Here is a 27,176-nt window from a genome sequence, read left to right on the forward strand (position 1 = left end):
GAACTAAAAGAAGGCAATGAAAATGGCTATTGAAAAGTTTTAAGCATGGGAGTGAATGTCACAGGGTAGTTGTGAGATGATATGAAACAGGGCTAGAACATTGCTTTAATGATTAAAGCACAAGATATGCTAGATGTTAATAGGAGGAAAAAGTATATAATCATTTGAAACAACTCTCCCCCCGACTCAAAGGCATTATCAAAATACTAGCTGATATTGCTCGGTGACTAGGGTACTTCGCCAGTAAAGGCAAGAACGGAATATAACAGCACCACAGTAACTTTTTTTCAAGTTAAAACTCTTCCAGCTGAAAGAGCAAAAGATATAAGGTTCACCATGTTTAAAAGAAGGGTCTGACTTTAGGGAAAGCAAATGACAGGATTTGTCGGAAGTCTCCACTGCAGAGCCACCAATGAATGCTAACCCAGTTTGATACAGTAGAGGTGAAACGCCAGAACAGCAGCCACCTAGGTTGCGATCAAATGCAGCTACTTGGAAACAATTCAAAACGCAGTCACCTGACTTCCTGAACTCCTGAGTCAAGTTCCAACCAAAGAAATTATAAGCTGACTTTGCCACAAGTAAAATTTCTACTAAAATAAAATAAAATGGGTATTTTATTTTGAACTTAAATGAAACTTCAAGAAAAGTATCAACAGAATTGGTGGGTCTTTTTTCTTCCTTAAGAACACTGCTGGGGAATTTACTAATAGACTTATAAATGAGGGCGATAGAATGTCAACTCTGATATGGATATTAATTAAATGAAAATTGACTGTTGACATTTCTGTCAACAAGCTAGTAGATCAAACACAAACCCAAAGGAAGACAGAAGGTCAAGGTGATATTCTACGTGCCAGAAAAAAAGTTAAAAGTTTCCGAATAAGCTAAGACATATGAAGTTGCAGACCTGTGGACTTTTTTGCTTATAAAAAGTCTAAAATAGAACCATCTAAAACTTAAGTGGCAAGGAATTTGCAAGAAGCATATTAGATACCAATCAGCATGACTTAATATAGAATAGACCACTGTAAATTTTCTTCTTTAACAAAGCAGCAGATCATAAAAACAAAGGAAACAAGGATATGCAATCTATCATAACTTTAGCAATCTTCTAAGTTCTACCATGCAATACATAGTACCATGTAAGGGGAAATATAATGAAGTGGCTAGAAGGTTATACCCAAAGAGTGGTTAATGCATCAGAATAAATTATAGGAGTATTAAAGATTTAAATATACAAAAAATCAAATCATTAAAAAGGAACTGAATATTTATTAAATCTTTGGAAAGAGCAACTAGAAGCAATTTAAAAAACATAAAGGACAAGAAAAAAGGAAAAGGACTTACTACGTCACCATCAAATGAACACACTTCCAAATACAAAAAACAAACAAAAAAATCCGAAATAGAGACAAATAACAGATTAGGGAAAACACTGGCAAATAATATGGTAGACACCAGATTAGCATTTTTAGTACACAGCAAGGTCACCAAGATACCAATGGAAAAACAAGTAAAGAATGATGAAGACAAATTAAGGTCTGGTTTCTAATGCGGTTTTGTTTGGGTCATTGCTTTGATCCCTATGTATATTTGTTATCTATTGTCATAAAACAAATTACCTCAAAATTTAACAGCTTAAAATACTAAACATTTATTATCTGATGGTTCCTGTGAATTAGAAATTTAGAAGCAGCTTAGTTGACTGGAGCAGCAGTCATCTGAAGCCTTGACTGGGGCTGGAGGATCTATTTCTAAGACGGCTCACGTACATGGATGTCGGCAGGAGACCCCAGTCTCACTTCTCCACAGGTTGCCTGAGTATCCTCTCAACATGGCAGCTGACTTCCCCCTTAGTGAATGATCTAAGAAAGAACAAGAGAGAAGCCACAATGTATTTTATGATATAGCCTCATAAGTCACACTCTGTCACTTCCACAACATCTTACTGGTTACAGCCCCATCCAATGTGGCAGAAGACAAACTAGGGCTTAAAAGTCATAATACTGCCCAATAATACTGATTAATAATAGAAAATGTAAATTTTTCCTTCATTCACTAAACATCTATTGAATATCTACAATGTGTTATCCAGAATACTAAGTGCCACCTTGGTAAAATCCATTCAAAACAGTTGATCTCAGTCACAAATTACTCTAGCAATAGTAGTACATTTCAAAACTGAGCAAGAGTGAGAAATGTACTTTTCAAGTGGCCCGAATTCTGTGGGCCACTGCACCAATGGGAATCTCAAAACTCTATTCAATGGCCAGAGAGCTGTCCATCAATGTCAAGATACTTCTGTCTAACACTACAACTGACCCAAGCATGTCAACACAAATTTCCAAACAGAGTCAGTAGCTTTCTAGCCAGGATCAACACAAGAATCATCAACGAATGCTTCAAAGGCTTAGATCTGAAGCTTGTAGAAAGTCTCAAGATTGTTTCAAATCTAACTCATAAGCCTTCCTGAAGGTCTAAAACTCCATCCTATGTACCAAAGATGATACTTTTAGTCCACTAACACTAGAGTATGCATTTTGCTTTGTCTGCTATCCAATCAACAAATATTTGTGGAATAACTCTTAGATAGCAGGCACTGTACTACCTCTGGGGAAACACACACTGTCTTCATGGGAGAGATCAGCAGTAAGCAAGCAAACAAACTAAATAATATAGCTTGTTGGACTCTGGGAACAAAACCCTTAAATAGCAGACATTCCTAATAAACCAAAATTGGATTGTTCTTTTTGGAATCTTTGCAAAGTCTGACCATGTCCAAGTAGATCAAAAAATACAGAAAGCTATAGTGAATGCACAAACATATCTCTTTCTATGAGGAGTGTTCTCAGTTAAGGAATGCTTCACTTGGAAAGTCTTTTTGCCCTTTAAATATTCCATTGCTTTACAGAGACCTTGCTTTCTAAGATTCCAGATCTGCTAATGACATAATCAATAATAATAATTATTGTACAGTATTTGCAGTTTGGAATATATTTTTTCATAAATATTATCTCATTTAAAAAATAATAATACAACTTATTATGCTGTATTAATACAGCATATTAAGCATTATGGAAATGCTTGGCAAGAGCTTGGACCTATCAGATGACAGTCTGGCTGAAACAGGGGAAAAGGGGAGAGTTCCTCAAAATGAGGTAATAGAGCTATGGGAAAGAAGCCAACCTATACAGCGCCTTAAGGCCCATGGCAGGAGTTTAGGTTTTATGCTACATGCAGTGGGAAACTAGTGAATGATTTTCATCAGGCAAGTGACAAGGTCAGATTTAAATTTGTAGTTTGTGGAATGCTGTACTATACCCATGTAGTCATGTGATAACTGCTAAAGAGTGAGTAGGTCAGTCAGGGCCAAGAAATCAGGCAACCTGACTTGGCCCATATAGAGACCCAGACCCTTGGCCTTATCGTCATTAGAACAGTGCCATTTACCCTAGGCACTGAAATAAATGCAGCTATTTCTGCTGATGGTTATTTTCTCCTCATTTACTGAAAGTGAAAGGTCTTCTCTTCATGATTCATTCACAAGTCCTGCTGATCCTCCTAATTTAAAGGTTTTCAAACAAGTTGATACATTAGTTATTATGAGCCCAGACACACCAGGCATAAATCCTTTCTGCCACCCATATGCATGCCAGGATTTCACTGCTGTATCTTTCATCATTATGAGGGAGATTCTTCAATATAATTTTCATGACACCATCTGCCATGTTCTCCTCTCAACTTTTTTGGTGGGGTGACTGCTCAGTGATTATGAATATCATATCTGGTATCTTAAAAAAATAAAACCTTAACAGAGACTCAAGGGGAAAAAAAGAGTTATAAGACTTATCAACTGGGAAGTGCCATGGAGCACAGACTTAGGAATGCTCTGTGGGTTATGCTTTTTTACACCGAAGTCAATAATGCAGTAAGAAATAAACTGAATTTGTAGTCATCTTAGGTTTCAGAAAATTAACTGGCTCATTCTTGCATCCTTTTTAAGTACTGCACCTTTTCATCAGTATAACTGGTTATAAAGGCGGAATGGGCAATTCTGAAAATTAAGCTGTCTCTCCACTTACGTTAAACCTGTTTATCCAAGGACAGGACTTTGAGGTTCAATCTCCTCTGAGGTAACTTCTCTAATTAATCCAATAACATGATTTATTCACATTATGTGACATTATATGTGGCCTCTGGCACAAAGCCACTAGCAAATAGGCATGTATCTTATTTGGGTTTTCCATTTCCCACACCATGCCCCACGCAATTAAAAAAAAAAAAAACAACCCACTGAGATAAGGACTTGGGTGCAAAGAATTTACTTTGGAAATACTCACAGGAAGCAGCAGTTATGAAATAGGGAAAATAAGATACAGAAGTAGGAAAAAGGGGGTGCTGATAACCACTGTGGGCAACTGATGCTCAATGAATCTGGGGACTGATTCTTGAGAGACCACAGAGAATGCACCTAAGAATTTCCTCTGAAGGACAAGAGGCTGAGGCATTTATCCTATTTGCCACTGGCTGAGGTTTGCCACTGGAGTCATTAACTCCATGCTGTTCTGTCCTGCCCAAAAAGTGGACTAAGAGAGCTTCAGGGACTTCAAAAACAGTCCTGAGGCAGAAGAGCCGAGAGAGATGGACGGCTCTTAAGGTAGGATGTGGTCAGCTTACATGGGAACTGTCCAGCACAGCTACAGCTGAGATTCCTGGTGGATGAAGAGAATGTGGCACAGGACACAAAAAGTATCTGCTACAGCACAGAAGGGCTGTTGCCAGTGATAACACTGAAAGGGTGAACAATCGTATCTCTTAATTCTTAGTGCTACAGAGGGACTAACTGATCAGCTAGCTGAGTCTGAGAATTGCCTGACAAGTATTAAATGAGCACCTATTGAACACTATTTGAACAGTATGGGGAAATACAGATGTTAAAGGCAAGGTGCCGAACTCCCAAGGAGTTTACAATTTGGTAGGGATTATCAACAGTCACAAACAAACTAATATGTAACTGCTGGTTCTGACTATAAAAGCACAAAAAGTGAAAAATAGTACCATGAAGTGATTAAGAAAATGCACTCTGGAGTCAGATAGACCTAGGTTTACATCTAAGCCAGGATGTGCTGTGTGACCATGGACAAGCTGCTTACTCTCTCTGTGTCATAATTTGTTTATCTAAAAATTAGGAAAAACAATAGTATCAGCTTCATGGGGTAGTTGTGAGAATTAAACATATGTAAAGCACTAATCACAGCCTGGCACATAAGTATTCGGTAAATATTGGTTATTTTCATGAAAGTTGAGTAGAAATTTAATAGAATGAGATTTCGAGAAGAGAAGAAGGATCTCATCTCCGTGCCAGACACTTTCTCTTTCTTAAATATAGATTTTCTATAGCCCCTGCTCTAGCACCATTTTACCTTTGTCAGATGCTACACTATCCAAGGAACTACTTATATTAAGACCAGAAGACAGTAATTTTAAGGTGCATAAATATAGCATTAGATGTATGGGCTTTAGAGCAATACTAACCTAAATTCAAATCCATACATTTTGTCACTGCATGATTTTGGATAAATCTAAGTGCCTGCCATTCAGTTTTATCATCTATAAAATGTGAATGACATTATCTGCTCATAGGGCCACTGTGAACTTTAAATGAGAATATCTCTAAAGGGTTCACAACACATTTTATACCCTGAAAAGTGCTGATCGTTACTAGTCACTATTCATTCAGTGGATGCTTACCAGGCACCTATTATCTGTACCAGGTTCTGGGGAATAAAAAGAGAAAGGCATGAATAAGGTGCCCTTATTATTTTGACTTTTCAACAGTCAAAAGTCTTACAGGCTAATGTTAACACTTAAACAAACCTGGCCATTTAATGGTATTCAAATTAGTAAGTTACCCTAATATCCATTCCTATTATCCTAATATCAAAGGGAAGGAGGGAGTAAGGGAAGGAGGGAGAGAGAGAGGGAAGGAGAGAGGGAGAGAAGAAACTAAGCTAGTTAGTTCTGAGACAGGGTTCCTGGAAATACAGGATAATGAGATCTACCTAAATTCATAACCTCTCCAAGGGTAATTAAAAGCCCACAAAGTGAACCAAACTCAGAGACGTTTCCTCTAACATAGGGCTAAGAATGTATAAGGCTAACCTATCCACCCTGGACTTGGAACACATAAAAATGTTGCTCTTCCCCAGTCTTTCAATCCAGGTGAAACCAGGATGAAATATCCATTAATGACAGCCAGGAAGGGAGGTGATGTCATAATGTTCAGTAGAGAGGAAAAAAAGAACAAGGTGAGGGTAAGGATTGCTCTACCAGCTACATTGCACATAAGGCCTCACCTATTTCTTAAGTCACTGCCTTGCAGAGCTGTAATGGGGGCTCTTCAGAGAGGAGGATCTAGGATGGTATCCCAATTTTATTTTATCTCAAGAATAGGTCTCAGGATGAGCGTGATCTTTACAGGGCTATACTCCTCCTTGGCTCAACAATGTTCCTTCCTCAAATTTGCAGAACACTTTATAGTTCACAAACCACTTTAATGTCCATTATCTCACTTAATTCTCACAAAACTCTGTGTGATATGAGCCTTTTTATCTCCATTTCATAGATGAACAATCGGAGACTTACAAAGCTTATGCAACCTGTTTGAGGTCCTATACCGAAATGCAAAAGAGCTCAGACTAAAACCCAAGTCTTCTGGTCCCATTTCCTAGTCATTTGTCACACTTGCATGGACCTCTGAGGAAAGGGAAGGTGAAATCAATGCAACTGGAAAGAAGTGACAAGAGGAAGCAATGTGTCCTCAGAGACCTTGAGGGATCTCCCTCAAATAAGAATTCCTAACTAAAGAACTGGTGACTCCAACTCTATGCCATCACTCCAGGCAGTTAGAAGTGAAATCCTTATGAGTGTGAAGCTTACTCCATGAAGAGCACCATTAGATCCAAGACAGTAGAATTCATTTGAAACTAATTGGTGAGTAATGAAGTTGCTAAGGGTTATGAGCCTTGCACTAACACTAATACAGAGGTACAGTGTCAACAATAAAACTGTAACCACTCGCAAAACGAGCCTGCTGTGGAGAAAAGGCAGGTCTTTTCCCTTGGCCTAGAGGCAAAAACTGCATTAGACAATTTCAAGAATGATAAGATCACTTTCTTTTTCGTGGTCCTAAATAGTGAATAGAAAGAACAGCTTCACCCTTAGAAATAACTGATTGTTTGATATTGGGACAAGGAAAAAAGTGTGTAATTCTCTAGTTAAAATTTCAAGCATTTAAGAAAGTGGGTATGTCTATATCATATCCTTCAAAGCATGCCCGGAGACAATAAGAAAATACAGAGCCCTTTGCATCCAAGCCTGCACATGCAATTGTCTGCTACCACAGAAGAGTGCCAAAGAAAATGTGATTTTTAAGCAGAAAAGGACTGACCCCAGTGGACCTGTCAGAACACATTATCCTCCTATGCAACCCCCAGATAGCTGAATGAATCAATCCACTGAGTGATGAGGAAAATCTACTGCAAAACAAACAAGCTTCTTTGCTTGTTTGGCCTCCGATCTGAAGGCCAAAAGTCCAAAATCAAGAGTTGGCAGGGTTGTACTCTATCCAAATGCTATAGAAGAAAATATTTCCTTGCCTCTTTCAACTTCTGGTGGCTCCGGGCATTTCTTGCCTTGTGACTTCATCACACCAATCTCTGCCTCTGTCTTCATAAGGTCTTCTTGTATTATCCCCATGTCTTCTCTCTGTCTCTTATACGAACATTTAGGACCCACCCAGATAATCCAGGATGATTTCATCTCAAGCCCCTTCATTTAATTATATCTGTAAAAACCCTTTTTACAAATCAGGTCACATTCACAGGGGGTAGGACATGGACATATCTTTTTGGGGGTCACCATTCAACTCACTACTGGCGACCATAACATAATACAGAATTGTTTTTGAAGGCAGATCTATGTGAATTTGAATCCTTATTCAAAACAAATTTTGCTACTTATTGTGTCACCACAATAAGTGGAACAAGTATGTAAGATGGTGATAATAAATTTTCATGGGGTTGTTATAAGGATTATGGGTCATGTACCGATCTAAGATACCTAGCATAGTGTCTGGTACATAGTGGATTCTCAATAAATTGTAGCTAATGTTAATCATATAAAGGGACTACTGTCACGTGAGATCTGTTAAACAGGCCATATATTTTAGGGCTTAAATGCACAGGGTTGAGAGATGAGTGCCCTGGGTGCAATTCTTAGCTCTGTAATAGCCTTTGTTTAAATCTGAAGTTGGTAAAATGGAGTTGATAATATTAACTACATAAATTAGGATTAAAAGAAGTAATATATGTAAAATGCTCAGCCCCATCCCTAGCATATAGTAAGTCAGCTACTTAGTAATTATGAATGTGAGACAAAGGATCATATTTGAGAGGGAATCTAGTCACTGACATCCAGAGATCTAGTGTTTAGAACATAAATAAAGCACTTTCGTATGTAATATCTCATTTGGTTCTCCCCAAAGCTGTTTGTCATCTTATTATTTTGTGTCTTTGCCTGAGGCAAGAATACTGCCCCTCCAGATGCTCAGGGAGAGGACTGCTCCCTGGACTATATTTTTTACCAAGTTAAATACTGCTGAGAATTTTCTGGTGACTTTTGGATGGCAAAGGGGCCAAAAAATATAGGCTCTGTGGAAAAGAACACCTGTGTGTGGAGTCCTATCACTTTTTCCATAGGCCTGAGCAGAGACTGCTGCATGAGGAGCTTTCTCACTCTATCTCTTGCCGTTTTGCTTCTTTGCTATGATCCTCATAAATAAATCCATATGGAAAAACAGGTCAGCCAACACCTGCTCACTCCAGAGAAGCTGCACAGAGCCCAACTGTGAGCAAAAACTAATGTGATAACCTACTCTGATACTAGAAGTTCTGTCTCTGCTTCAACAAAGTACAGGGGCTCTGCTCTAAAAAAATTAAAATAATAAAAAGCTAATTAATTGTCAGAGTGCCCATGTGAAGCAGATCCTGGGCAACTTTTGTCATTTCCATTTGATGCTGGGATCAGTGAGGCAGAAAGAAAAAGCCAAGGTGAAAGCACATAGTGAGATGCTCAGAGAGCCTTCACACTGTTCTGGGCACTGTCAGGGCTTCAGACTATGAAGACAACACGGTTCAAAAACAAACAGCTCTAAATAGTCAAGGAGACACAAATCAGACAGGTGCATCACCTGAGAAGAGAAAACAAGTAAATTCAAGTATTGCCTAAACCATAGAAATATTCTAAGGATTCAGATCTAGTCAAATACATTGAGAGGAGAGTGACCTATTGGCATGAGTGAGGCAGAATAAAGAAATGGTACAGACAGACCACATTCCTTTTCAATGAAGAAAGCCCCATAGCAAAGGTGAAACCGAAACTAGATTTCTAAACAATCTCATATCAGGCCCCTTCCTCCTCATTCACACAGAACCACTCCCATCATTCAACTCCTACGATTCCTAACTAGTCTTCTTCTCCATCTTCAGTTTTCACCCATTCTTCACACAGCTATCACTTTAGCATTCTTCCTAATATATACAAGTGGATACACTGAAATAGAATTGCACACGTGCTAATATAATAACAGATAAAGGTAGAGGGAGGAAAAGTGAGTATACAATCTCTTTGATAAAGGAAGGCCATTTATTTTCTAAAGTTGAAATATTTATAAAATAGATAGCCATATTATTAAAAGAAAAAAATAGAACCACTATGATAACTAACAGAGTTCTTCTCACTATGTCCTCACATGGCAGAAAGAGCTCTCTGGGATCTCTCTTATCAGGGCACTAATCTCATTCATGAGGGCTCCACTCTCATGACCTAATCACCTCTCAAAGGCCCTACCTCCAAATACCATCACATTGGGGGTTAGGCCTCAACAAATAAATTTAGGGGGGACAGAACTTTTTTATAGCACTTCATTTTGCATTTTCTGTCAAGAGAGAAGGAAGAGTGGTCAGTTATGGAAAAAGAACAAGGCCCTTTTCTTCCCCATTTTTTCTTCCCAAGATTATGCTCAAAAAAGAAAGACCTCCTAAATTATGGATGCTGTTCCCCACATGAAAGGTGTGGTCTCAGGCTCCTTATCTGGAAACTTTATGCCTTACAAAGACCCACCCAGATAATCAAAGACAGTAACAGTCCCCCAAAACTGCCTGAAATGTTGAACTAAACTGCAGTTAAGTGTGATAAGAGAAAATTACAGTCAAGTTTGAGGCAAAAGGACTATTAGCCTTGTGACCATGAAGAAACCACCTAATTTCTCTGAATCAATCATCTCAAATGTTAAATGGGAATAATAAAACTTATCTTGGATACCTTACAAGCTAATTTTGAGAAGCAAATAAGGTAACAGACATAAGAAAGATTTGGAAATTATAAAGTGCAATATAAATATAAATCAATGAAACAAATACATCTATTAAGTCATCTGATCTTTATAACAACTCCAGGATATGGGCAAGAATTATTATCCCCATTTACTGATGGGGGAAAAAAGAAACAGAAAAGCGTTAATCTAATTGTTTAAAGTCCCTGTGCAAGTTGATTACCTAGCCAAGACCAGTACTTAGTACTTGGCCCTCCCCTACTTCCTGGCTCTCACCTGTCTAGTTATTCTCTCTTATGCTGTTATCCCCAAACCATTCTCTGCCCTTCTGTGCATCCTGTCTCCTCTGACTTCAGCTTGGACTTACCAAAAGAAAGACAAGAAGGTGGGAGGAGAGAGAGGTTGGGACATTTCTTCCGATGCTCTCCCCTTGCCTCAGCACTGTGGCTCTGGCAATGGCTTGATCCCTCTACAATTTCACCTCATGTCTAGAGCCTCATTCTACAGTGATAAGTCTCATGGGGCTCCAGTAACACTGAGTCCCAATGTTCACCCCTTACTCTTCAGACCTAGACAGTGTAACAGCTTCTTGATGTTGCTAATTCCCGGCACCTCATCATCTTTTCCTGGGTGCCTCAGCCCTGCCTACACAGCTCTGAATAGTACCTTCATTAAATTCTCTATAACATTCTAGTTAAGCATGCTTTCTCTTGTCTGCTGACTTCCTGACTGATGAACTCCACACTTCCAAACTACTTGTTCATAGGCTACCAAGGAAACGTTTACCACCTATCTCCAATTCCTCTCTCATCCCTGTCCTCACTTTTCCCAGACTCCTTCTGCAGGAAACCCAGGCCACGTCCATTCTTCTCCAGGTACTAACTTGCCATCAGTCTGTATCTTCCTTTTCCCAATTCTTCTTTACCAATTTAAAAGCTGCTAAGCCCTCTCCTTAGCTCCTATTCCCCCAGCCTTTCTTATTCCTCTGTCTCACACTTCCTTTCCCCAGAGTTGACCTGTCTGGGTTAAGGAACAGCATTAATGCACTCTCTGAGTTTACCTCAGGGGAAACATATTCTACTCAAACCATGAATTTCTCTCAATTCCAAATTTGCAAACTATCCTTTTTTTTTTTTTTTAATTTATTTTTGGCTGCGTTGGGTCTTCATTGCTACGCTCGGGCTTTCTCTAGTTGCGGAGAACAGGGGCTACTCTTTGTTGCAGTGAACAGGCTTCTCATTGCGGTGGCTTCTCTTGTTGTGGAAGACGGGCTCTAGGGGTGTGAGCTTCAGTGGTTGTGGCATCCGGGCTCAGTAGTTTCGGTACACGGGCTTTGTTGCTCCGTGGCATATGGGATCTTCCCGGACCAGGGCTCGAAACTGTGTCCCCTGCAATGGCAGGCAGATTCTTAACCACTGCTTCATCAGGGAAGTCCCGCAAACTATCCTTTATAAAAAAGGTAATTCTGCCTAAAAGGGATAAAAAATATCAACCACCCTATCAGTTTTTTCCTCAAGGTTATATATACTGTTCTTACACTGACAGTACAGTCAAGTCCCTCTTCTTTCAAACGAGATCACAATTGTTACTAGGCATGTGCGCTGGTAACTATCTCCAAGGCTGCAATAATCAGTGGTCCAACACTCTTTTCCACCATCAAAATTTATGGCAGAAACAGGCACAGTAGTCATTTTGGCCTCTAGGGTGCTTTTTCACTAAAGACCATGAGTTCGGTGGTTAGGCATAACCTATGATAACAGCTTTGTCTTCCTAGAGTGTGACTGGAGGGAAGAAAAACAAACAAAAATGTCCTTGCCTTCTTGTGTTAGAATGCACAACCAAAGCATCCAAAAGCTGACATTTCCTTCAGAATTCCTGAGCTCCCTCCTCCTCTCCTTGCTGTGAAAAATAATAATCTGTTGATCTCTGCTTGTCATTCAAACCATGTGCCCACGAAGCCAGCATCCGTCTCCTCATTGGCCTCCTCTTCCCTAAATGTACTGGCTGTCACCAAAAGGGAAAGAGCACTTCTTGTGACACTTTGCAAACCACACTAGTCATGAAGCGCTGAAGATAACTATGAACAAATTGAAACAGGTGCTCCAAATGATGACTCTACAGACGCAAAATAACTGGTATTTTTACTACAGTTCAAGAGTATGAAAGTTCGTTAAGTGATTTTATGACATTTTGGCTACTGACCACAGGTACAAATTATCCATGCTCAATTAAAGAAAGATGAAAGTTCAGCTTTCCATAATTATACCAATAACTTGTTCAGCCTCAGGGCTGGAAATAAATGTTAAGGTTTTGTGCCTCTTGCGATCCTGAATGAAGAATTACAGAAGAAAACTCTACTATCATTGACTTCCTTAAAATCAAGGTTTTATCCATATTGGCAATTATTCACAATGGGACTTTTAGATAGGAAAAAATGAGTCATTCTCATACTCTTTTCACTGCCATACAGTGAATGACTTGCTTCACTATTATGTTTTGAATATTATATCATTTAGATCACTCTCGGTAAATCAATCCAAAAATTTTCTTTGGATCCTGCTGCAAACATAGGTAATTTAGGAACTTGAAAAATACCTGAGTATATTTTACCATAAAAGAAAAAGCCCAAATAACCAGCTCTGCAACTTACTACATCCCTGTATTTCCTTATCTGTAAAATGAGGCGTGATGATCAGTTTTATGTGTTAACTTGGCTAGGCTTAATCCCCATTTACTGAACAAATACTAATCTAGGTGTTGCTATAAAGACATAGGAGTAAGGTTGGTGTTGACTTTTGTAAAGGAAATTATCCTAGGTAATCTGAATAGGCCTGACTCAATCAATCCAAAGTCTTTAAAAGCACAACTGAGGCTTCCCTGAAGAAGCAAATTTACCTGTCCTTTTCAGCTTATGCCCAAGAGTTCCAAACTGACCTTCCTGACAGCCTGCCTTACAGATTTCAGATTTGCCTAGCCAGCCCTCTCTTGTGTAAACCAGTTCCTTGCAAACAATCAATCAATCTATCTATCCACCCTAGTGGTTCTGTTTTTCTGGTTATATATGACTGATACATGGGGATAATAATGCCTATTCTGTAGGAATGCTGTATGAATAAAATGAGATAATGAGATTATGTGCATAAAAGTGAATTAACACAAAATGAATGTAACGAAGTATATACAGTATTACTTTTGGATGTGACTAACTCCAATCTAGCTAATAACTCCATAAAAACGCCATTCTTTCCTAACAGGCCTTACCAAACCATTGTGTTTTTTAGATATTGCAAATTCTCTTACACTCTAAGGCTACTTTTTAACACTACCAGATCCTTAGTCTCGAAGACTAAGACAGACAATCATACTCAAAGCCACAAGCACCCCATCCAGATATGTTACTCTTCATGAGAAACTGATCATGAACTTGAGACAGTCTGTGGGCATGGATATCAGAGGTCAAGAAAAGACATAGAAGTAAGGTCGGTGTTCAAACAGGAGCCTAGACATGCCCAAGATGAAGAATGCGTTCAGAGTCAGAACTAAAGGATAAAAAGTTAAATGAAATCACAGGAGGGGAGGGTGGAGTGGTGGGGAGATCAGGGGCTATTCCAGACACTAGCTCTGGTCTTACCTGATCTGGGCTGACTCAGCTCCCCAGTGGCTGGGTAAACTGATGGGCTGGGAAGGGAACTCCTGACCCAAGTTGTGTGCCAGATGACCCTCAGGCTCAGGAGCTCTCATACCAAAGAATCAGGTGACCAGTGGCACCTTGTGAGAGAGATAATCACCAAATTCATGTCTTTTTCTTTTAGGCCACCCAGCTAAATTACATTCCCCAGCCTCCCTTGCGCTTAGATATGGCTGTAAGACTTAATTTTAGCCAGTGGGATGAGAGCAGAGTTTCCCACTTCCAGGCCTGGCTCATAAACACCTCCCATGCCCAACTCTTCCTGTTCTTTTCCCCTGCTGTCTGGCTGGAATGGAGCCAATTCCCAGGGCAGCCGTAAGAGCCACATATTGAAGATGCAAAAGCCATACAATACAGAGCCTAGGTCCCTGAATCATTGATTGGAGGAGAGAGATTCCAGGAGAGCCAACTGACTGAGAACAACTGCATCAGACTATTATGTTAGCAAGATAAGAATTTGTACTGTGTTAAGCCACTGAGATTTGGGAGTTTATCTGCTAGATCAGCCAGCTAACAAAAATTGTGACCGAATTTGCCATGCTGTTGTAATAAAAATATACAGCATTGGCTTACTCAGGTAGCCATTGGCAAGGAAACTGAGAATGGAAATGGAGAAATGGGAATTCATGCTACACAGTAAACAACCCACCACTTAAGCCAACCACTGATTAGAGGCTTTTCCTAAAGTCAGCACAATAATATGACCATTGTTTTAACTTTTTTCCACCAATTTCCCTCTCCAAATGGCCAGATTCCTCTGTTTCTGATTTCCCACTTCCTCCTTCAGTCCTTTAATCAGACTGCTTATCCCATCTGATGGCACCATCCTCCCATTCCAATCCTCATCTTCCTCAAGGCCAGATCAAGCCTCATCTCTCTCCAGCACTTCAAGAAATGCTTTAATACATGGTCATACTGCCCTCCTCTAAACATACTGTTTAGACCATTTGTTTGGACATTTAATCATACACTGTCCTGCACTTTCCTTTGATCCCACACCCCCACCTGCCATGGGTGCCCTGTAAACTTCTTTAGGGAAGGACCAATCCATATATTAATTAACTTACTAGAACACAGCACCTTGCAGAGCAATGGACTTACACAGTGGCTCTTAGTAAATGATGAAAATGAATCATATTTCACTAGCTCTAACTTTTACAATAAAACCAGTAATAAGCTGAGATGGTTGATCAAGAAAAGATGCTAATACAACACAGAAGGAGTGGCCAATAGATGTCTTTCGAACAGCAACACCAATGGAGTAGTTGTGTGGCTGCCTGGAGCACTGTGGCTCCTCAGAAAAGACTGCTGTAATCTAATAGCGATGTCTGTATGGCACTGGATACGGGAGTGGCATCATGAAGTTCTAGTATTTTCCATAGGCTTATATAGCCAATGAGTGGTGGTTAGGACACTCAAGGCTTTTAGAGCCAAGTACGTACTTGATAACGCCACTTGGATGTCACCCCGGCATCTCACACTTACTTTATCTAATACTACATGCTTAATCATATGCTCCCACCTCTTCTCTTCTCCCAGATTTCCTCATCTCAGTAAATGACACTACCATATAGTCAGTTGCTCAAGGCAAAAATCAAGAAGGCAATCTTGATTTCCATTCCCTTTACCTTAATCTCTCCCACTATCCTGCCAACTCTCTCTCCAAAATATATTTCCAGTTTGTCCATTTTTCTCCCTCTCCTCCAGACTATTACCTTAGTTCACTCCATCACCACCTCTCATCCAAGACTACTGAAATAAAGTCCTAACTGGTCTCCCCGCTTCTATTCTTATCATTAGCAGGCTATTTTCCACACAACAGCAGAATGATTTTTTAAATCATTAATCAAATTGTGTCACTCCACTGCTTAAAACTTCCCAGTAGCCTTCCTTTCCTTTGTACTTACAATAAAATTTGATCTCCTTTTAGTGGCCTAAAACCCTAGAAATTTTGACTTATAATTTATAGTATTGATCACTGTTTCTCTGTGACCAATATTACCCTAGATCAGTGGGTTTCTGCCACACTCAGATGCAAATAAACTAAGCGTATCCTTGCCTTACAAACTTTGAACTTGCTGTTCCTTCTGTCTGGAAAACTCCTGCCTCAGATCTTTGTGTGGCTGCTGCCTTTCTATATTTCAAGTCACAGCTTAAATGCCACCTCTTCAGTGACTCTTCCCTGGTTATCTTATATAAAACATCCCTCAAGTTCATTACTCTTTGTCACTATAACCTGTTCGCTTTTGGAATTATTTATTTTCTTGCATTTTGTCTCTCTTCTTCAATGGATCATTAGCTCCACAAGAGAAGGGACCTTGCCTAACTTCTTCATTATTATATCCCCAACAGTGTGACCTGGGCCATCTCATTCCCCTTTCTAACCTTTACTTTCCCATTTTTAGGATGAGGACTTGGCATTAGCAGTTTACTAGGGACCGGCTCTGACATTCTTTGCATCCAAGTTCCAAGGAGGCTTTAGAGCTCAGGGCTTTCCAGACACTGACATTTCTAAATGCATTTTTCGGATAAAGTCAACCCCCTCAGGCAGCCCAGTGGGGAGGTGATGGAGAGCCAGCAAGAAGGAAGTCTGGTGAGCTGAATTACACATTTTCTTGACCATGCCACTCCACCCATACTGAGGAGATGCAGCTCATTAGGTACTAAATGTTTAGTGACTGTCACTATTAATTGGTGGGTATTAATACTCTAAGGAGACAGTAAATCTCACATTGGACTCAATGATATCAGTCCCTGGCAGTCAGACAAAGCATTAGAAGTTTGAATTTAAACATTACAAAAAAGAACCCAGGACTTCCCTGGTGGCGCAGTGGTTAAGAATCCACCTGCCAATGCAGGGGACACGGGTTCGAGCCCTGGTCCGGGAAGATCCCACATGCCGCGGAGCAACTAAGCCTGCGCGCTGCAACTACAGCACCTGCACTCTAGAGCCCGTGAGCCACAACTACTGAGCCTGCATGTCACAACTACTGAGCTCGTGCACCTAGAGCCCGTGCTCCGCAACAAGAGAAGCCACCACAATGAGAAGCCCATGCACCGCAACAAAGAGTAGCCCCTGCTTGCCGCAACTAGAGAAAGCCCACGTGCAGCAACGAAGACCCAACGCAGGCAAAAAATAAATAAATTTATTAAAAAAAAAACAACCCAGAGCTTGTCCCTTCCCTACCTGTAAGAGTAAATACTGATTGCTAGTTATATTGAGCATTTCCTCAGTTACTAAGATTGGTATTAAATATTTTACACACCTTTTTAATTTCATCTTCACAGCAAGCCTAAATAATAGGTATTCATATACTCATTTTATGGAAGGGAAAACTTCCATATAGAGAAAAGAAGCACCTTGCCTAAAGATCACAAAGCTAATAAGTAATGGATTCTAGATTTGAATTGGGGTCTGTCTAGTTCTGAAGCCTATGATCTTGGCTGCTAAGTAACATCACCTCCTTTTTTTTTTTTTAATTTATTTATTTATTTTTGGCTGTGTTGGGTCTTCGTTTCTGTGTGAGGGCTTTCTCTAGTTGCAGCAAGCGGGGGCCACTCTTCATCGCAGTGCGCGGGCCTCTCACTGTCGCGGCCTCTCCCGCTGCGGAGCACAGGCTCCAGACGCGCAGGCTCAGTAGTTGTGGCGCACGGGCTTAGTTGCTCCGCAGCATGTGAGACCCTCCCAGACCAGGGCTCGAACCCGTGTCCCCTGCATTGGCAGGCAGACTCTCAACCACTGCGCCACCAGGGAAGCCCTCCTTTTTATAATTATCATCTCATCATATAATTACAATTATTTTTATTAAAGTCATTTCCATTCTTTAAGTCTGAGCTCAAACGCCGCTTCTTCCATGAAGACTTGATTAAATTGCAGACACATCCATCCCCCACCTCACCTTTCCCTGCATTGGTCATGTGGAATCAATCATATAGGGGAAAGAGGGTCAGTAACTAACATTTAAGATGTGGTACATATATACAATGGAATATTACTCAGCCATAAAAAGGAATGAACTTGGGTCATTTGTAGAGATGTGGATGGACCTAGGGACTGTCATACAGAGTGAAGTAAGTCAGAAAGAGAAAAACAAATATCATATATTAACGCATATTTGTGGAGTCTAGAAAAATGGTCCAGATGAACCGGTTTGCAAGACAGAAATAGAGACACAGATGTAGAGAACAAACGTATGGACACCAAAGCGGGTAAAGGGGGGTGGGATGAATTGGGAGACTGGGATTGACATATATACACGAATATGTATAAAATAGATAACTAATGAGAACCTGCTGTATAGCACAGTGAACTCCACTTCACTGTACAGTGGAAAATAACACACATTGTAAAACAACTATACACCCCCCCCCCAAAAAAAAGAATATACTATGTGTGCTGCCACAATAAAAGCTTGTATCATTCTCACAACTATCCTATGAAGTAGGCATTAAATCTGCTCTGAAGGGTGAAATGCCCTGGGCAGGGTCTTACAGCTCAAAGCAGCAAAATCCGAATTTAAACCCAGGTTGGCTTGACACCTGCCTGAGCCCAAGGCATTTTCATAAAGTTACTCTAAGCTCTCCATTGCACCCCTGGACTAAATAAATCCTCCCCTCAAAGGGCCATATACCTCTTCTTTGTAATCTTTTCCATAGTTAATATTTTATTTATAATTGTATGATTAATTTTAATTCTCTTTTTAGCCCCTAACTCCATGAGGCAATGACTATATCTCTTTTTGCTCTACTAAATTGCCAGAACTTGACAAATATAGTAGTAATGGACCTACACAAATATGCCTGAATAAATGAATGAACTATGTACATTTCATTGTATATATTTCATATGTAAATTTAGCCCATTTCTGCTAGACTGTAAGCTCCCTCAGGCAGGTTACCTACCTAATTTATCTCTGCATCCTTCATAATGCTCTGTACATAGTAGGAGTTCAAAAAACATTTGCAAAATGAATTTTACTTATAGGTCTGTACCATTTCAAACCCTATGTCATTGAAGGTTCCTAAGTAGGCACTAGATAAAATCACCACATAGTTTCTTTATAGGAGAAGTTTATTATCTAACAGGTATAGGTTTGAAAGCCAAGAAAAAAAAAATCTGTAATGTGAAACCCAAGTCACACAATATTATCAGTCAGGATACATTAAGCTATGCTGCTATGATAAGCCCTTGACCATCTCAGTGGCTTAAAGAAAAGTTTTTATTTTTCATTCTCACTATAAGATATTGTAGGCTGAGGACACTGTTCGACATCATCCTAACTCCAGGGCACAAGTTAACAGAGCATAACTGGTTGCCATGGCAGAAGGTAAACGAGAGCAAAAATCATGTAGCAGCTGTTAAAGCTTCTACCTGGAAGTAACGCTGTGTCACTTCTACTCACATTTCATTAGCTACCTACAAGAAAGTAAAAAGTGCACAAATAATAAATGCTGAAGAGGGGGTAGAGAAAAAGGAACCCTCCTACACTGCTGGTAGGAATTTAAATTGGTACAGCTACTATGGAGAACAGTATGGAAGTTCCTTAAAAAACTAAATATAGGGCTACCCTGGTGGTGCAGTGGTTGAGAATCCGCCTGCCAATGCAGGGGACACGGGTTCGAGCCCTGGTCTGGGAAGATCCCACATGCCGCGGAGCAGCTGGGCCTGTGAGCCACAATTACTGAGCCTGCGCATCTGGAGCCTGTGCTCCGCAACAAGAGAGGCCCCGATAGTGAGAGGCCCGCGCACCGCGATGAAGAGTGGCCCCCGCTTGCCACAACTAGAGAAAGCCCTCGCACAGAAACGAAGACCCAACACAGCCAAAAATAAATAAATAAATTTATAAAAAACTAAATACAGAGCTACCATATGATCCTGCAATCCCACTCCTGGGCATATATCTGGAGAAAACCACAATTCAAAAAGATACATGCACCCCAATATTCATTGCAGCACTATTTACAATAGCCAAGACATGGAAGCAATCTAATGTCCATCAACGGATGAATGGATGAAGAAGATGTGGTGTGTGTATATATATATATATATACACATACAATAGAATATTACTCAGCCATAAAAAAGAATGAAATAATGCCATTTGAAGCAACTTGGATGGACCTAGAGATTATCATACTAAGTGAAGTAAGCCAGACAAAAACAAATATATGATATGATATCACTTATATGTGGAATCTTAAAAAAAAAAGATACAAATGAACTTATTTACAAAACAGAAATAGACTCACAAACCTAGAAAACAAACTTATGGTTACCAAAAAGGTTGGGGGGAGGGATAAATTAGGAGTTTGGGATTAACATATATACACTACTCTATATAAAACAGATGAACAACTAGGACCTACTGTATAACACAGAGAACTATACTCAATATTTTGTAATAACCTATAAGGGAAAAGAATCTGAAAAAGAATACATATATTCAAACTGAATCACTTTGCTGTACACCTGAAACTAACACATTGTAAACATTGTAACATTGTAAACATTACAACATTGTAAATCAACTATACTTCGATTAAAAATTAATTACTTTAAAATTTTTAAAAGAAGGATAAACCTGAATTCACACACACACACAAAGAAGGTGTGAGAATGCCTTCTTATCCCATAGCAGGGAGGAGAAGCAAAAACATTGGTGAATGGCTCTAATGACTGCCCCAATAACAGACTGCTCAGGAGAAAACACTGAGAAATGACTTAGTTAGAACCTGACATACCATCCAGAAATACCACTACATATTCTAAAAGCGATCTATTGTTACTAAAGTGATGAAATTGGTAGTTTTTCCATCAGCTCTTTAGAAGTTTATCTCTGGACCTCTGTGTCCTCATCATCTGTAAAATAGGAAAAAAATAGAATTTCATAACTTCTTTGTAAACTGTAATGATGTATGTGAAAGCACCCATCAAGGGCCTGGCACAGCTGATCACTAAATATTAGACTTTGGGGAAACACAATCTTCAAATCCAAGTACTGTCTTGTGAAGTGTAGGAAAAATTAATTCCTCCAGATCTTGGAGAGACGAAACCACCCACTTTCCCTTAAGCCTGGCAATTTTATTTGGCTGATATTGTTGGTCGTCTACCTGTTAAAATGACTTGCTGCAACACTCATCCACATACCCTTCTAATACCAGAACTCAAATAATTAGGAAAGAACTAACTGTACATGGCAAAGGAGGAAGGAAGGCAGTGAAAGAAAACCATTAAAAGAATGAAACTACCTTTCCTTCCCAGACAGAACCAAACCAAGGGTTTGTACCTTGTATCCAAGCCCTTGTATCCAAGCCCTTGTATCCAAGGGCTGCACAAATTGCCAGGATTTCTCTATCCTTCTGTGTTGTCTTCATATCCCTTCCCCGCACAGGGCTCAGTGGAGGACCCGTGTTGTACATTTCCCAGCTTGCCTCCTTATAGATAAGACTCAAGACCAGGTCCAGCAAGCTTGTAGTACTTCCCATGATGGACAGCATTTCCACCATCCTACAGTCTACACTCATCCAAGTGTGTGACTGAAGGAGCTTTAAAAGGTAAATACCCCCAAATTAAATATTACTATAGCCCCTATTCCATACAAGTGTTCTCAGGATGAGGGGATAAGCACATGTTAAAGCTGTATTGTTTCTAAATAGATGTGCTATGTAAATACCTAAGAGGGAGGAAGCTCTCCACTTTTTCCCTCCCTACCCACATCTTCATTGATGCTTCTCAAGGACATGGCCTGATTCCAGGACACTGGGCCATGTTTGCTACTGAAGGCGGGCTACTGGGCAATAAAACACCACTGCTTAGGCGCTGCCTTCTGTCTTTTCTCCCTTTCACGCTACTGGAATTATAAGCATGTGGACATGCTCCCGCATGGGAAGAGATCTGGCCTTCTTAGTTCTTAGTTTTTCTTCCTTCACTTCTATCCCTGCAGCATAAGTGCTAAACTGGCCCAGAGAAAGGCCATTACTGCACTTTGGATCATGACTGACACAAAACAAGAGAGTATCAACTAATCACCACATGGCATTTTAACTTTCAAAATGTATTTCATCTTCTGTCTCACTTTATCTGCAAGGCAACCTGTATGAGATTCCTTGGGCTGCTGCATCAAAGCACCACAAACTGAGTGGCTTATAAAAAAACAGAAATTTATTGTGTCTAAGTTCTAGAGGTTAGAAGTCTGCAATCAAGATGTCAACATGGATATCCTCCCTCTGAAACCTGTAATGGAATCCTTCCTTGTCTCTTTGTAGCTTCTGGTGGTTTGCTGGAAATCTTTAGCGTTCTTTGGTTTATATCACTGCAATCTCTGCCCTCATCGTGACATGGCATCCTCCCTGTGTCTTCACATGGCCATCTTTTTACAAGAACACAAGTCATATTGGATTAAGGGGCCAACTTACTGCACTATGATCTCGTCTTAACTAATTATATTTACAATTGGACCTTATTTCTAAATAAGGTAACATTCTGAGGTACTGGAGGCTAGAACTTCAACTTATCTTTTTTTAAGGTGGGGACACAATTCCACCCATAAAACAACCCTATGAATAAGTTTTTCAGGAGGTATTTTTGTTAATGGGTTGAAAGAGTTTATTAAAAATTTCTAGATCTAGAGTCCAATCTCTTCATTCTCTACATAAGAAAACTGACTCAGAAATGAAATGACCTCCTCAATGTAACATGATGATAAGTTACAGATGTGAAGGGAAAGGATGGGGGAGTGGTGGGTGATTTGGTTCTGTAAAGGTCACCTTGATGATTCAGTAGGTTTAGCTGACGGGACAGGTGTAGCCTCCAAATATATCCTTTCCACACATCATTAGTGAAAGAGAATGAATACTCCAGTTAGAGGAGGGCAGGTCTACAAATGAGGGGTTTATAAGTAGTTGTCCTCCCCTTCCTGGAACTGACCCAAGGCTAGTCTCAGAGCTAGCCCACTGCTCTGTACATACATGCTTAACCCCCCATCATGTGTTTCCCAGGGAACTTGCAGCTCATGAATGCTTCCAGTAGAACTACTATAATACCAAAAAACTGCTGGAGAAGCTCCTCTCTCAAATGCAGTATTACTGACCTAGGTGCTTACTTGAAACTGCTACATAACAATCCATCCTTTTCTTTGAATTTTTAGTCCACTATTTTTGCACACATAATCTGCTCCTCACTATACCTCTGAGAGATAGGTAGAACAATTATTATTTGAAAAATGGAAAAATAAGGATCAAAAAGGCTAAGAGGAATGCACAAATTTACAGCACAATTTAAGAGCTGGACTAGAATCCCAGAATCTCCTCTCCCAACCTACAGAGTCCCCACTACCCTCCCCTATCCATTTGACATGGCCTTTAAAACTGGGGGAAAGAAGAGTCATAAGATTCCAGAACTGGAAGGAAACTAATCTTATTAAGTAGTATAGAAGGGAGAGGGGAGGACAAGCAATTCCCAAGACACACACTAAAACATCGAATACCTGTCACTGCTTCCATGTGGTCTGTGTCAGTTAATAATTTCACCTTTCCAGTGGAAGAGAAATATGAAATATGCATAAGCTTAGGAAATAATATAACACCTATAAAATCCTTCCAATGAAAAGTAAAGTTTCACCATAATCACTGCCTCTAGAACAATTTGGAAGCCTTACAATCACCTTTTCTGTGGTTAAAAACTGCCACCTTCCACAAAATTAGTCTCTACCAAATCAATCACCAAAACAATCAATAGTAACACATTCAAAAAAGAATGTCTGAGAAATAATAAAGACCAATAAAACTAATCACATCAGAGAGAACTCAAGCATGACCTTTTGAGCAATACCATTTGTTTAGCTGACACTCTGTAAAATAAATAACTTTTAAATAAATAAATGCAGGTCAGTAGTGATAAAACAATAGTATATGAGCATAATTTCAATGCAGATCTCTAATATGGCTTTCAAAGCAAACATACCTTCACCTGAAACAACACAGATTCAATTTAAAGAATTTATCATATAAATGATAAACTGTTTTGAAATGTCAGTGCTGGGTCCAGAAATCCTCAAAGGAAACATAAGATTAGTAGAAACTGAAAATTTTGCTGACTGCAGCAAAAATGCCATGACAATCCACCACCTTGTTAAATTATTTTTCTTTTATTATCTCTCTGACATCAGTATCCCATCCTCTGAAACCTCTGCAAATGCTGTAGCAAACAGTTAAAATATTTTATACAGGTGTATTTTTATTTGCCTGCTTTTAAAGACTTCTTTACCCTCTACCCTCCATTTATCTGTCACAATCTTTTAGCATCAAGAGCATGCCTGTTCCCAATACTATGTGATATTTATGAGATACTCACACTGTGCTCATTGCAAATAACACACAGAAGGTCTGACATCTCCATACCCAACCTTCTTGACCCAGAATTCAAGAGAAACTGATAAATAAACAACAACAATTATAATACCTTTTAACAGGTATCAAGGTTTGGCTTTGTGCCAGGCACTATGCTAAGGGCTAGTACACGTAATTTTTGTCAGTTGCACAATAAACATGGCTCTAAGTATTATAATTATCCCCATTTTACACAGAAGAAAACTGAGACTCAGAAAGGTTAGGAAACATCCCCAAGACCATGAAGGGGATATAAACGAAGGTCTCCCCAACTCCCACACCTGACGAACAGCACTCAATCAATACACTGCACAGCTTCACCAGCTCACTTTCCTCAGTGGTGCTGGAGAACTAGATACTACAGTGGAGGGAGGATACCCTTTCTTTATTCAGCATGTTGCTGATACTCATCTGCTAAGCCAAATCACTGCACACAGTGAAAAAGAGTTAGGGAATGGTTGAAAAATGCTCTGGTACAAATGATGTTATAGCAAAAATATAAAGAAGTGGAAAAATGTGAAAAGGAAAAAGCAGATTTTAAAACATTACAAACGTGAAAAATGATGTTAGCTAGCCTTTATTGTTTACTATGATCTAGGTATCTTCTGAGCTATTTTTCTGTATTCATTGACCCCTCACGACAACTCTATTTATTTGCATATACCAGGTGTATTCATTTTGTATGGCTACTGTAACAAATTTCCACAAACTTAGCAGCTTAAAACAACACGAATTTGTTATTTTACAGTTCTACAGTTCAGAAATTTCAAGCAGGTCTCAGCTGGCCAAAATCAAGGTGTTGGTAAGGCTTTATTCCTTTCTGGAGGCTCTACGGGAGAATCTGCTTCTTTGACATTTCTGGCTTCTAGAGGCCTCCCATATTCTTTAGCTCTTTTTTTTTTTTAATTTTTGTTGGAGTATAGTTGATTTACAATGTTGTGTCAGTTTCAGGTGTACAGCAAAGTGAATCAGTTATACATATACATATATCCACTCTTTTTTGCGATTCTTTTCCCATATAGGCCATCACAGAGTATTGAGTAGAGTTCCCTGTGCTATACAGTAGGTTCATATTAGTTATCTATTTTATATATGATAGTGTGTATATGTCAATCCCAGTCTCCCAAATTATCCCTCCCCCCCTTATCCCCTGGTAACCTTAAGTTTATTTTCTATATCTGTGACTCTACTTCTGTTTTGTAGATAAGTTCATTTGTACCCTTTTTTTAGATTCCAAATATAAGCAATATCATATGATATTTGTCTTTCTGTGTCTGACTTACTTCACTCAGTATGACAAACTCTAGGTCCATCCAAGTTGCTGCAAATGGCATTATTTTGTTCTTTTTTATGGCTCAGTAATATTCCATTGTATACATGTATCACGTCTTCTTTGTCCACTCTGTCAGTGGACATTTAGGTTGCTTCCATGTCCTGGCTATTGTAAATAGTGCTGCAATGAACATTGGGGTGCATGTATCTTTTCAAATAATGGTTTTCTCCAGGTATATGCCTAGGAGTGGGATTGCTGGGTCATACTGTAGTTCTATTTTTAGTTTTTTAAGGAACCTCCATATCGTTCTCCATAGTGGCTGTACCAATTTACATTCCCAGCAACAGGGTAGGAGGGCTCCCTTTTCTCCATTTAGCTCTTGGTCCTCTTCACCTTCAAAGCCAGCAATGTATGGCCAAGTCTTCCTCACACTGCCACCCCTCTGGTTCTGTCTTCCAATTCTCTCACTTTTAAGGACCCTAGTGATTACATTGGGCCCACTCTGATAATTTAAAATACTCTCTATTTTATGGTCAGCTGATTAGCAACCTTAATTCTCCTGTGCCGTGTAAACTAGAATATTCACAGTTTCTGGGAATTAGTATATAGACATCTTTAGGAGTCATGATTCTACCTACCACAGCCCATCTTCTTACCCCCAAAGATCCACATCTATCTAAAGCCATTACACCAGGTAACTGTCACTATCTGAACTTTCCCTGTTGGAACTCCTGCTATCAAAACTTAGGAGCCAAAGAGATTCATACAGCGTGAATTAAACCAGAAGTTTAAATAATAAAATATTAACAGTGTTTATCTCTTGGGTAGTGGAATTATGTGTGCTTTTTGCTTCTTTCTGACTATGCTCCACATTTTTTTTACAACAAGCATGAATAGCTTTTGTAATCACAAAAATTTATTAAAAAATAAAATGCGTTGAAATGCGTGCCAATAAAGGAATGTGAAGAGTGGCAGGGGAGCAGCAAGGGTGGCACCACCAGCTGCTCTGAGCTGGGGAGGGAATTAAAAGTCCTCACTAAGAAGGAGTTTTCAGGATGCACAAATGGTCAAGGAGTCTGCTAAGGCAGGCTAGACCAAAGAATGGAGTTGAGGGGATAAATGCAAAGCCTGGAGGTCACTTGCTAGTCACTCTTGTCTCCTCTCCATCACTCACTACATCAGGCATGAGTCAGGGGAGGGCAGCTGGCCCATGACAAGGAGCTCAAATTTGATGGAAAGCACAGGAGGATCTAATAAAAGTGAATTGTATGGGTAAATAAAAAACTGAACTCATAGGCTTGTGTGGAATCAAAGAAAGAAGCAAGTACAAGTCCCACCTTCACAATTTGCAGCTGTGCCAACTTGAGATGGTCTAGTCATCTCTCCGGCCCTCAGTTTCCATATCTACAATAAAATATAAATGAGAATAATGC

General features: G+C 39.6%; 1 long non-coding RNA gene across 3 annotated transcripts in view; it reads right to left on the reverse strand.

The window, feature by feature from the left end:
- Nucleotides 1–27,176, reverse strand: part of LOC133094813 (uncharacterized) — a 399,443-nt gene that overhangs the window by 171,504 nt on the left and 200,763 nt on the right. For 2 of the 3 annotated variants that reach the window (XR_009701507.1, XR_009701508.1), the window contains exon 3: nt 1,592–1,868. This is a non-coding gene — a long non-coding RNA (uncharacterized LOC133094813). Of the gene's footprint in view, nt 1–1,591; nt 1,869–27,176 lie in introns of those variants that run through there. The other variant, XR_009701509.1, reaches the window with a different exon arrangement.

The sequence above is a fragment of the Eubalaena glacialis genome, chromosome 7 (genome assembly GCF_028564815.1).
Source record: "Eubalaena glacialis isolate mEubGla1 chromosome 7, mEubGla1.1.hap2.+ XY, whole genome shotgun sequence".
Classification (NCBI taxonomy): domain Eukaryota; kingdom Metazoa; phylum Chordata; class Mammalia; order Artiodactyla; family Balaenidae; genus Eubalaena; species Eubalaena glacialis.